Source organism: Schistocerca cancellata, chromosome 6 (assembly GCF_023864275.1).
Source record: "Schistocerca cancellata isolate TAMUIC-IGC-003103 chromosome 6, iqSchCanc2.1, whole genome shotgun sequence".
NCBI lineage: Eukaryota > Metazoa > Arthropoda > Insecta > Orthoptera > Acrididae > Schistocerca > Schistocerca cancellata.
In genome coordinates this window covers 344,768,915-344,781,227 of record NC_064631.1, presented here as the reverse complement: position 1 = coordinate 344,781,227, position 12,313 = coordinate 344,768,915, and positions in this window count along the sequence as shown.

The window sequence follows — 12,313 nt, the reverse complement described above, 5'->3', positions numbered from 1 at the left end:
AAAGTGAGATGCTTTGCGTATAGATATCTTAGTTATTACGCTTATTGCCGTGATGAAGAAAGTACTGTGCTGTAACGTTTTGTTGTGCTACGGAAAAGGCTGTCTCCTTGTAGCTATACCACAAAAGTTACTACTAAAACATGTTTTACTTTCCAGAATAATACAGAAAAACTGTGCAGATATAAAACAGAAACACTGCAAAAGCAACATTGTAAATTGTCACTGATTAGTAACGTCGTGATATAAACATGTAGCTGTCACATAAACTAACCACTGTGTCATCTGGTATCTCACAGAAAGTACTTTAAATCCAGAATGTATCTTCAAGTAAACCAAAAGGTTGCATTAAAATCTCATTAGCAGTACTGGTAAATGTTCTAAGTATGTGAGCCTTACAGTCGTTACGTAATCGTGCAACTAACAAGCAAGAATGTACACACACAATAACACTGTGTCGTCTGTTCACACTAACAATGCACTCGTAATTTCTGTTTAAATACGTTCTCTTGGTTCTTGACTGGATATTTAACTTCAAACATTGTTGCATATTAACAGATTCTAAGTCTGACTAAGCATACTAGTAATCTAAAGTGAAAAGTTATATGGCAAAGACAAAGTTAAGAAGCAGATTATCTTTCAATAAACGGTTTTACATGTGAAATGTGGTGTAAACCTTTACTTTTCCTAGTATGCAGAGTTTCAACTTCAAAGCAATTATCATGTGGTATACTCGGTAAAGAATACTGGAATTTTTCTCAAGGTTAGCGTCTACGTTATTTTTCCCTGAGCTAGTGGGCGCACATGGCTGCCTGCGGTGCAAGTCATTGTCTGTTTCTTTGTTGGCGCGCGTCGTTACTGGGATTAGGAGACCTAACTTCTACAAATTCGCCTTGCCGAGACGGCCCTCCTCTGTTTGAATCCCACCAGTTCTGATGCAATTCAGGTCTGTCGCTACGATCATATCGTCTGTCGTCATGTCGGTAGATTCCATAGTTTCTTTCTTGTCGGTCACGTGGTGGAGAATTTCTCCCTGAATCGTAACTGCGAGCTGGACCGTTGCGTCTGAAGTTATTCTGTCTCCCGTGATAATAATTATTTTGGTTCCCATATTGTCTGTTTCTATGGTTGTCTCTGTCACATTCATCACTATGGAAAAGCGATCTTTCTCTGTAACTATTATTTTGCCAGTGGTTGTCATATGGGTGGTGTCTGTTTTGGTCACGATTTGCGTTGTAAGAATAGCCTTGTCGTGTCCAGTTATTATTTCTGTCGTCACGGAATTGTGACGCATGTGACTTGTAATTGTTGTGCTCCAGTTTTCGCATCCCGCAACTGCCTGTGTCAATTTCTAATTCTTGTAAGAGTACCTGAAAAGCTTCAATGTCGTCTTTGCAACGTCCTGCCAAAATAATATGTCGTAATTGTCCAGGCAATTTTATTAGGCAAATGCGGATGAGTTATGAGGGGCTGTATGAGTTTGACAGGTACTGATTCTTGTGCAACATGTCTTCAAAATATTTCACAAGACTGGAAAATTCAGATTGTTCGAAATGTTTCATCATTATGATGCCATGTTTTACTCGGTCTTGTATGGCTTGAGACCAATATGCTGAGAGGAAGGCATGATAAAATTCTCCTTCACTGTGACAATCGTGAATGACCGATCGCATTCTTACAGCTGGTTCATTCTCTAAATAGCCACACATAAATTCTAATCTGTGTTCTAATGACCAGTTTGGAGGAAAACAATGAGAGAATTGATGAAGCCATGCTCGTGGATGAATGTCGTTGCCAGAATTCTTAAATGTTTTGATTGACGTGTAGTAATGAACAGCTTATAGTCAAAATCATCATGTCGGCGAGTCGCATGTCGGTCATTGTTACGTCGTTTCGGCGGTTCCATCTCAAAATTCGGTGTACCTTGCCAATTTCTTTCATAATTTCCGAAGTGCCCTGTGTTATTATTTTGTTGCTGTTCCGTATTTCTGTCCCTCTTCCCGTATTGGAGCGCGAGTGTCCTCTGAAATACGTAACTCTTGTATTACCTGTGTCAGCTGATCTTGTACTTCCCGGATTTCTCTTTTGTACTGTGTATTGATTTCATTTTGATTTTGTTTGAATTTTCTAATTTGTTCATACTCGTCTGTGTCAGTGAAGGCTACGGGTCTTGTGTCATTCAGATCATCATCTACCTTTGTAGATAAGTTAGTGACCTGATCCGAAAGTTCGGCTACTTTCTCCGATAGTGAACACATTTCCTCAGTGTGTTTTTCTGAACCAAGTTTCAGAGTGTCCATTTGTGTTGAAATCGAATCTACTGTGTCCTTTAAGTTTTCCTGAGTTTTTGGAAGTTGCGTAACCGAATCGGTAGATGCAACTGAGTCAATTTTAGCCCACAAGGTCTCAAGATTTTCATGAACAATGGTTTGCAGTTCTTTTATGGCTGCTTCGTGATTCTGTAATGCATTTTCATGCCGCGAAAAAATAGGTTGAAAATGCTCACAAATTTGTGTTTTTACGTCATTACAGACTTTTTGACATTTCGATTCAATGTTATGTAACTCAGTAGTTAAATCTTCACGTGTTTGTTCAAGTGTGGTGTCTAACTTCCGAAGATTTTGTTCCATTGTGTCTAACTGTTGCTGTGTTTGTCTCTGGTGTTGTTCCATTGTGTCTAACTTTTGAAGCTTTTGCTGTGTTTGTCTCTGATTTTGTTCCATTGTGTCTAACTTTTGAAGATTTTGTTCCATTGTGTCTAACTTTTGAAGATTTTGTCCCATTTGTTTCTGATTTTGTTCAAGCGTTGTGTCTAACTTTTGTAGCCTTTGTCCCATTTGTTGCATTAACTGTAATAACAGTGCACTGGTGTCTGAAACATGTTCCTCAGTGCTATTCGGCAGTGCATTTGAACCGGCAATATTCGCATTTTGAAAAGCAGAAAATGTGTCTTGATTTATTTGAGAAAACGGTGAGGACGCAAAACCTGAATCTACAGTATTTGCAAGATTGTGTCCTGTCATTTCGTATTCCTGAGGCAAGCTGTTGCCGACCGATCGATCGATAATGCTTCCCTGTTCACTAATTGCTTCCCTGCCTACACCATTATTTGACGCCCGCTTCATTTCCCTATGCACAGTTACCAAATTACTACTTTGAATATTTGTTAATTCATTACATGGTGGCGTTAACACACTGCTTTCGTCTTCACTGTTATTTCTCAGTTTACTTTGGAGCCTAGTATTACGTTTTTCACACGCCATTATTGTCACAATATTTCACACGACAACACAGAAAAACACAATTTGAAGAGCAAAAATAAGAGAACTCATTAACATAGCACTGAAAATAATATCTAGTTAATTGCAAGCGCAGCTGCGAAATACTTGGTGCAAATTTACATGCATGCCACACCTGTTTTACTGTACAACAATGAAAGACTGCAACTACAAAGGAGATTCTCTCTACAATTACGCGCTAGCAATAAACAAAATCTATACTAGTTACACAAACTACAAGAAAAAATCAGAAGATTCCAGTGAGGTATCCTCGGCTAAGGGTCGACATATGAAACGTCCCCTTAGAACAATTATACATGACTGTGCTTAAACTGACACACAATATTTTTAGCGCAACGCAATCTGACTTTCAGAAATCTCTACAAAAGAATGGCCCTGACTAACATTAACCTATACCTTTCACAAATCACTTAGCTCACAAAAATCTTCATTACTTGAACTACTGCAATACTACATCACACGCAAAAATATGTTTTGTCATTTTTTTTATCCGTCTGTCTGTCTGTTCGTCTTTTCAGACACCTTTTTCTCTGAAACAGGTTGGCGCATCAACACAAATTTACGTCACATACTGAAGTCTAAAACATTTAAGCTTTGAAGTCAGTCCAATTAAAAGATTTGGTTATATATGTCACATATTTCGATACTCGCAAACTCTCTCATCAGAATCTATAGGGTACTTCCAGTTGATGTTGAATACGAAATTCGATGAGAAGCAAGGCTTCACAGTATAAGTCAAGTAAAAAATCTGAAACTTGTTAAACTGTAATTATATCACACAAAAATATCTTTAGCCATTTGAAAATACAGTACATTGCACTTGCCATCTGTCAAAAGCATAATAGACGAACATTGCTGCATGCAGAGATAAAAGGCTTTAGCTATGTTTTGTAAATAAACAAAAATGGTTTGTTAAATCTTCTCTCTACATACATAAACTGAAGTCCCCAACTCACTTCTTTTTGTATGTCTGGGATAGTCTGAGGAATTACTGTAGAGATTTTGATATGGTTATGGAATTACTGGGAACAATGTCTTGCCAGTAATCGATATTGATGACAGGAAAAAATCGTTGAGATTCTCAATTCTCAAGATTGGTGAACTATATATACAGATGTAGTGGCACCACCATGTAAGATGGGAAAAGGTTAGCTTCGGTGCAATATTTTGGAGCGCACACGTTACAGCCATTCGTGGGCCTCTTGACAATAAGTTATGCTACCAGCGGTTGCGAAGAAGAGTGGAGGCCACAGACTGTAGACCCTCTGAAAAGAGTAAACGCAGCGGTTTGCATGGCGCAAGTTACAGGCAGAAGGGGCCCACTGGCCCAACCCAGGTGTTATGAGAACATGACTCGGAGCAGCACGTTAGCAAAACAGAGGTGCACAGCCGCGTATAAATAGGCGCTGGTTCACTAACAAGGCATTCATGTGTGACAGCTCTCTTGTATTGTGGGGCGTGTCACACCACCGGCTACACACAGCAGCTGATGGGGCGCCAGCCACAGCAGGTCGCTGGTTCGACCCTCTGTGGCCAACGCCGAGTCCGCAGCCAGCCAGCAGCTGGCCATTCTATGGCTCGCTACTGCAGGCAGTCTTGTTGGCTCCAAACACACCCTGGAGGCATCCTGAGGCGAGGGCCGCAGATTCGGCCGCCGGATCGTAGGCTCTTGTTGTCGCTGCGATCCTAACCATTACGGTGAAGGAGCACACAGGGGGCTGCCCTGTGGCTTCCCGCAAGCAGTGCTGGGACAACGGGGATGGAGGCCGTTGAGTTGGCTGTCGGCGTAGCCTGATGTCAACACAACTTCGTGGCCATACAAGGCTGACACACATCTGTGCGTTGCGTAGGTCACTGAGGCAGCCATACCGCGCCAAGCCGTTTTGCAGACAGCAAAGTGGTGTCCTCAGCATTGAAGGACCCAGTGATGCTGACCGAGAGGAACAGGGACACTCTAGGTGCAAATAATAAATCATTTGGGACACTCGGACGGTTTTAATATGGCGCATCCCAACAGCCCATCCTTGTCCAACATCCCCTCTACACAGATAACTAAGTTTGTACAGAATGCTGATCGCACTAGTTCTAATCCTACTTGAACAATTTTTATTTTGTCAACTGACTAATGGTTTTTTGCTACCAGATACTGGGTATTCAGAAAGTAACTATACAGTGTCATGGTGTGGTCTGCTAAGTAATGCCTGATATTATTGTCAAATGTTAATACATCTTCCATTGTTTAATATAATTGAACCATATTTGACGAGGTGTTTGTATTTGTTTGCAGGTCCGATTTAATTGAAGAGCAACTTCTTCTGTGACATCATTGGGATGCAGGTGATCATGCTGACGACTGAACAAAGAGTATTTCTTGTGGAGCATGTGTTCCACAATGAAGACAAGTGTACCTCAACAGTAGAAGCTGCATTTGCAGCAGAGTTCCCTAGAGTGCAGATGACTAACCGCAATGCTGTACGGAACCTAGTCACCAACTTTCGAAAGACCGGAAGTGTTCATAATGCTCCAAAATCAGCCAGGCCATCCACATCCACATCCGAAGAGAAAGTGACAAAGGTGCAAGACATGATGCTGAAAAGTCAAGAGAAATCGGTTAGACGACTAGCTCAGCAGGCCGACTTGTCAGTGGGTTCCGCTTACAAAATTCTCCGTACATCACTGTTCTTGTATCCATACAAAATGTTGATCATGCATGAACTGAGATACACCGATCGCCCGGCGCGTGTGTACTTTTGCAACTGGTTAATATTCATCCTGCAGGACCATGGTGAGGCGATTCTTGACACGGCGTTTTTCACGGACGAGGCTCAGTTTCACGTCTCTGGTTACTGAATAGCCAGAATAGTAGTGTGTGGATTACGGAGAATCCGCATGAATTTAAGGTGTCCCCACAGCATGTTCAAAATGTTGGTGTTCGGTGCGCCGTGACTCGTAAATGCATCATTGGGCCGATCTTCTTTTTGGACACCATAAATCCAGAACAGTACTACACCTACATTCTGGAGCCCTTGCTGGATGAACTGAACGAGGACGAAATTGAGAATGCCTGGCTCCAACAGAATGGGGCGATTGCACATACCGCCTACAAGGTGATGAACTTTCAATCTTCGCATCATCTCTCGAGGACTCTGACCTCCACGTTCATCCGAGTTGGTTCCACCGGATTACTTTCTACGAAGCATGTTGAAGGGAAAGGCCTATGAAGGCAATCCGTACGCCATACAAGAACTCCAAGCTGCACTGACACGTCACATTCGGAACATTATTCCCAATGTTCTACACAACGTCTTCAAGAACATGCAGAAACGTGTGCAACAGTGTCTTCAAGTTCAAGGGGATCATTTCCAGCATCTTTTATAACTTCCGGACTTTAATACGGCAAGTTATGAACTGTATAGTTACTTACGGAACACCCTGTATTATAATCAGGCCATCCTATGGCACTCAATCGTCAAACTCACTCAAGTAGATGTATTATACTATGTACTTGTATAAGCAAGTCTGACGACTGCTCGCCTGGGAATGGCTTAATGTTGATAACCGATACGAAACCAGTAGTCATTTGACAAAATTGTGCTATGCGTCAGCTATATCGACGTACTTGCGGGTTAGTATCTACATAATGGCAGCTGGAGTATCTGTGGCGGATGGACGGCCGCGAGAGGTCAGGACAGTTGGTAGAAAACGGAGATTTTAAGTTCGGCTGCGCGGGCCAAGTGAAGGCAGTTGGAGTTGGATCGCAGGTAGGCTGTGAGTGTAAACAGATGAAGTGGCGCGTGACCGCGAGAGCAACACCGTGGCAGTCGATGTTTATACGATCGGCTGAGCAGTGCCGATGGTGGCAGTCGAGAGTGGGGACAACGCAGTCTGTCGGGGTCTCAAGTCTGAATTACGGTCCGTTGAGCTGACGCATCATGGATTCGTTCACGGCTCCACTTTCCGGTGACTGACAGAACTGTGGAATTACTCGGTCTCTAATGATTCAGCCTTCTGCTCAGCAGGTGTCATTAATGTGTGCATTGAATACAGGACACGCATAGTCCTCATTGGCGTTTCAAGATTTATTAAATTGTTTGGCTCGTAACTGTAGCGGGCGGTTACACTGTGTGCATATGCGTCTGCCGATTATAGCGTTTAGGACAGTAAATTTCCAGTAGTCTTATGTTTTTTTTCTCGTATGTAATTACTGTCATAAGTTTCAGGCAGCCGCGGCATTAAGTTGCAGAAACATCAAAACCTGACTGACACCATTTGTACTTAGACTACTGACTGTAACATTTGCTGCGGAGGCTTTAAATGACGCAGCATTTTCAACTTGGGTGGCAGTTTACCGTAAGGACCATCCCGCCATTCAGAAGGTCGCAATTTGGCCCTTTTCAAGTTCGATCAGTTGGCTGTAGGAAGCACGAGTGCGTCTCTGAGGCATGGCAGCCTGCCTGCTCACATGTTTGCACCACACTGAGCCTTCTGGCTGCGAGCATTCCCTACTAAAGTGTAGATACAGATGGTGCTTTGGTAGCTATGCCACTACGGCCACTACGCTATCTGTTGGCGGACGAAGCTGAAACAATTATCAGCACATCTACTGTCCTCCAGGTGGTATAAGCCGTTATCGGATGGAAATCGACGTCGTCTTTCAGGGTGTATCCTTTTTTTCCGGTAGTGTAGCTCTATTTTCATGAACCAAAAATATCCGCGCTGACGGGGAGTACCTAGCTTCTGTTAACCTGTTGTACATATGCTAAACTACAGTTTACAAAACACTGTGTCTTGTCCAGTTCCTCATTCTCCGCCAGGAAAAACTGACATTCTGTCTAGCAGTTCAACAGGCCACTATCAATTAAAACCAAAAATCAGGAAGTGGATAAAGAGGAGAGCACAATGGTAAAATGTAGTTTTTCTTCCCTTTGTTGAGAATATTTCAGTTAAGACCACAAGACACCTCTGTGAATTTTAGGTGAAAGTGGTTTTCCACCCACAGTCCAGGATTGTAGATGTCTGGGAATCAGTGAAGGTCAGTTTGTTATTGATATTTACATAAAAATCTTGCCAATGTGATACAGTTTACAGTGGTCAGACCATGTGCACCGTCTAAGAACGTTGCTCTGAACGTCAATACTGCTCTCGTCTTTTGCGCCCAAGCAAGTCTGCTTTTGTCAAACGATGTACCTCCACTGGGTATGCAATGGACCACGATTAAACAGTAATTTTGGTTACAGCAATACCTTTTTGGACTCCATTATTAAGGAATCAGTGTAAATGTGCTTGACACAATGTTTTACAAACCATGATAACGGCTACCAGTTAGATAATCCATGGGACCCTATCATCTCCTCTGTCGCTAAGACTACTGAGTACGGCAAAGTCCACAGTGAGCACCAACCTTGAGGACAGCCGAGTCCCGAAATTACGCCACTGAGGTTGCTGCCTGCCAGGTAGGGTGGTTATTCTGTCATCACTATCTTGACACTTGTGCAGAATACTCAAACTGTGCTAATTAATTTCAGAATAGTGGGCGGCTTTCTTTCAAATTCACACGAGGATGATGCCGGTTGTGGCACTTATACTCCACGTCAGCCCACCAGTGGTTATATTTCTTCTTACAGGACAGTAATTTTCACTTACTGTTAGCCAGCAAGCAGTTAAGATTGGTAGCACTTCCCATCCCACAAAACAACAGATGGTCACGAAGCGTGAGAACGAAGGTGTGAGAAGGAGCTGCGTAATACCGGAGGACATTTACAATGTGGTGATTTACACCGCATGGCTTGACGGCAAACGTATAACGTTGTTTATTAGTATTAACTATTTTAATATTTGTATACGCATCTAGCTAGACCGTCGACGTTATCCACACTGTCAGCTTTCTAACCATGATTTCAGTCAGTAACTCCAAAATCAAGCTCAAATATTAATTAGAATTTTATGTAGTGCTGTCAGTCATTGTCCGACTAAAGTGACGAATCAGAAATGCGCCCTGTACAAGCAGGTGCGAAGCACTAAAATAGCTCACTATCAGTCTTGTTCTATTTTTTGGAGAGGCTGTGGACGGATTGTATTTCGACGAAAAAGTGTCACGGAAAACATTTTTATCCGATCTTGCGGGTGTGCCACCTCACATGGGAATTAAGGTCTGGTGCAGATTTTTTAGAAAGATTAGACTCCACGGACTTTAATGCAACTACTGCTGTTAGACTGACTAAAAAAGATTTTTTCGTTATTTATAATAAAATAAGGTGGCGACCTGTTATTTCGAGACTTTCACTGCAGCGACGTTGAGGCTTTTCCCCTTGCCATTGCGTCTTTCACAGTTGGTTGTAACCCTACTGGAATCTGCGACCACCAGATAAGAAAGCCAAGAGGGATATGGAGACTGATTTAAAGACGCGAGGTAAGCAAAGCTCTCACTGTTGAGCTAGTGAAACGTGAAGAAATTTGCTGGACCTCCTCGTTACGAATTGGTCAACGTAGCCCTCCACATGGGACAATTCGCAAGGAACAAATTACGTTGTTAACATGTTCGATGCTGTAATGTGTCAGGTTAGAAACATTCCACATCTCAACCTAATTAGTTAATTTGTAAGTAAGGGGTACGAACCGCTAAATGGTACGCACTCGGGATATTATAGATTGTAGTTAAAGACGAATGGTTGCAGGCCCGAAATTTCTTTGAACAAGTGGGCTCTTATTCTACCTCGGAAACTGCTCGCCTTTGTTTGATTATTGTCTTCGTAGAATCTGCTGCTCAGGCTCCTTCCAGTTTTCCAATCAAATTGGTGTCGTAGGCACCCCCCTCCTACAGTCACGACAGAAGACGTTGTCACTGTTAAGTTTCCAAGCGATTATGCATGAGTCCTGTAACTGCTTTTGTCTACTGCTTTGAACTTAACGACGTTGGTTTCACTTCCTACCCTAAGAAACCGTTCTCGCTTCCCACGCCCGGGTTCCCGGGTTCGATTACCGGTGGGGTCAGGGATTTTCTCTACCTCGTGATGACTGGGTGTTGTGTGATGTCCCTAGGTTAGTTAGGTTTAAGTACTTCTGCGTTGTAGGGGACTGATGACAATAGATGTTAAGTCCCATAGTGCTCAGAGCCATTTTTGAACCCTAAGAAACGTCGAAGTACAAAACTCTCTACAACATGCAAACAAAAGCCACGTTTCGCCAAACGTGCGCCGGATGTTCCTTTGTCATTTCATTCGCTCACATCATTGATAGTTCAAAAATTACATATATGAAAAGATCATTGCTTGAATGCAACACGGTCAAATCTATGGTGACAAATCAAATGTGCGTATCATTGGAGTTCGCCATACCAGTTCTGTACAACAGCAACACTCGAAAAGCCCGTCCATCAACACTCATTCGTCAGCTGTAGCAGAACAGATTTTAGTAGAGGCTACATAAAATTATTGCACACTATACATTTCAGCAGCGTGCGCCACTAGGTAGAAGTTGTCTTCCTATGAACTGGTGAGCTAAAAGCCAGATAACTCCATCCGAACAGATGTCGTAAATGTCAACGGTACCGCTCTACCGCCATGTCATCCCCAGCCGAGCGGATAAATAGGGACATGTGTTCAGCACACCGCTCTCCCGGCTATTACCAGTTTTCGTGACCGGAACCGTTACTTCTCAGTCAAGTAGCTTCTGAATTGGCCTCACAAAACAGCCACCTATCCAAGTGTCAGCCAAGTCCGACAGCGATGAGCTTCAGTACATTGAACATGTGTTACCATTGCAGCAAGCTGTTGGCGGAAACCAGATAAGCAGATAAACAAATACTGCTTAGAATTCATAGTTTGTACTTCCATTCTCAAGCCTAGACTAAAAATCGCTTGTGCCATTTGAGCAGTAATACTGTTTGAAATGGTTACTACTTTTAAACTTTAACGTGTGAGTACATAACACATTATGACCCCGGTTTCAGTGCCCTGAAACATTGCCCTTTATACGAAATCTGACGCAGAAACCAACAGCAACTCGCAAAATAAACCGATGCCATAATCTTTACAACTGATCTAATGCAACCAAACAGTGATGGTGAATTATTCCTTAGAGAAGCGATTCGTGACATGCAGGTGTACCTGCACACTTATTGTACAGTACGTAACAAAGTGAAAATGACTCATTTAACGGAAAGGTCTCGGCGCCTGCATTGCTACAAATCACGTCTTGAAGGTCTAATGCCATCCATATTTGCCGTGTCAACTAAAAATTTTATTTGAAATAAGAAATACTATATCTGCTGTAAGCAGTTCATATACTCTCAAGTTTGAATACACTGCACTCTGAGTGTGGTTCTTTCATTAACAACGTTTAAGGGAGCACGTGTGTGGATTTTAGAATAATTAGGAGTGAAAGAAACTCAAGTTAAATAAAAACTGAAATAGACTGTTATATTTATCGGAAAATGGATACAAGCCTCATAAATAATACCTACAAATGCTCTTCAACAGACCATGTGTCTTTAAGCAGCCACACAAGGCAGAAAAATAAGCCCACATTCATACAAACACCTGTAAAATTATTTATTGAGGGGGGGGGGGTAATGGGAGAAGCGACTTGTAAGACCGGATGACCCAAATTTTAAACTAAATATCGATCCGTACACCTTCTAACCAGGACGCGAATTCGAACAAGGAACGAGCGTTGTAACATGAAATACGACAGCAAAATACCTCACGTAAATAAACCTGAAAATCACATAACAATGCAGGAGGTAAAAACAATTACAGAAACACCCAAAACAGAACACATTACCATGCCCAAAATATTATACGAAAACCACTGGCATTCAAAACAGCTTCCACTCATCTCGGAAAAATAAATATAGGTTCTGTATGGTTTTCAAAGCAATCTTATAATACTGTCTCTGCAAAATAGTCGTATGTTCAGGTAACGATGATGGAGATCGATAGCGATGACGCACCCTTATCTGTAAAGTAGACCACAAATGGCAAATGGCCCAGTGAAACACCCCGTCTTAGCGAACTCAG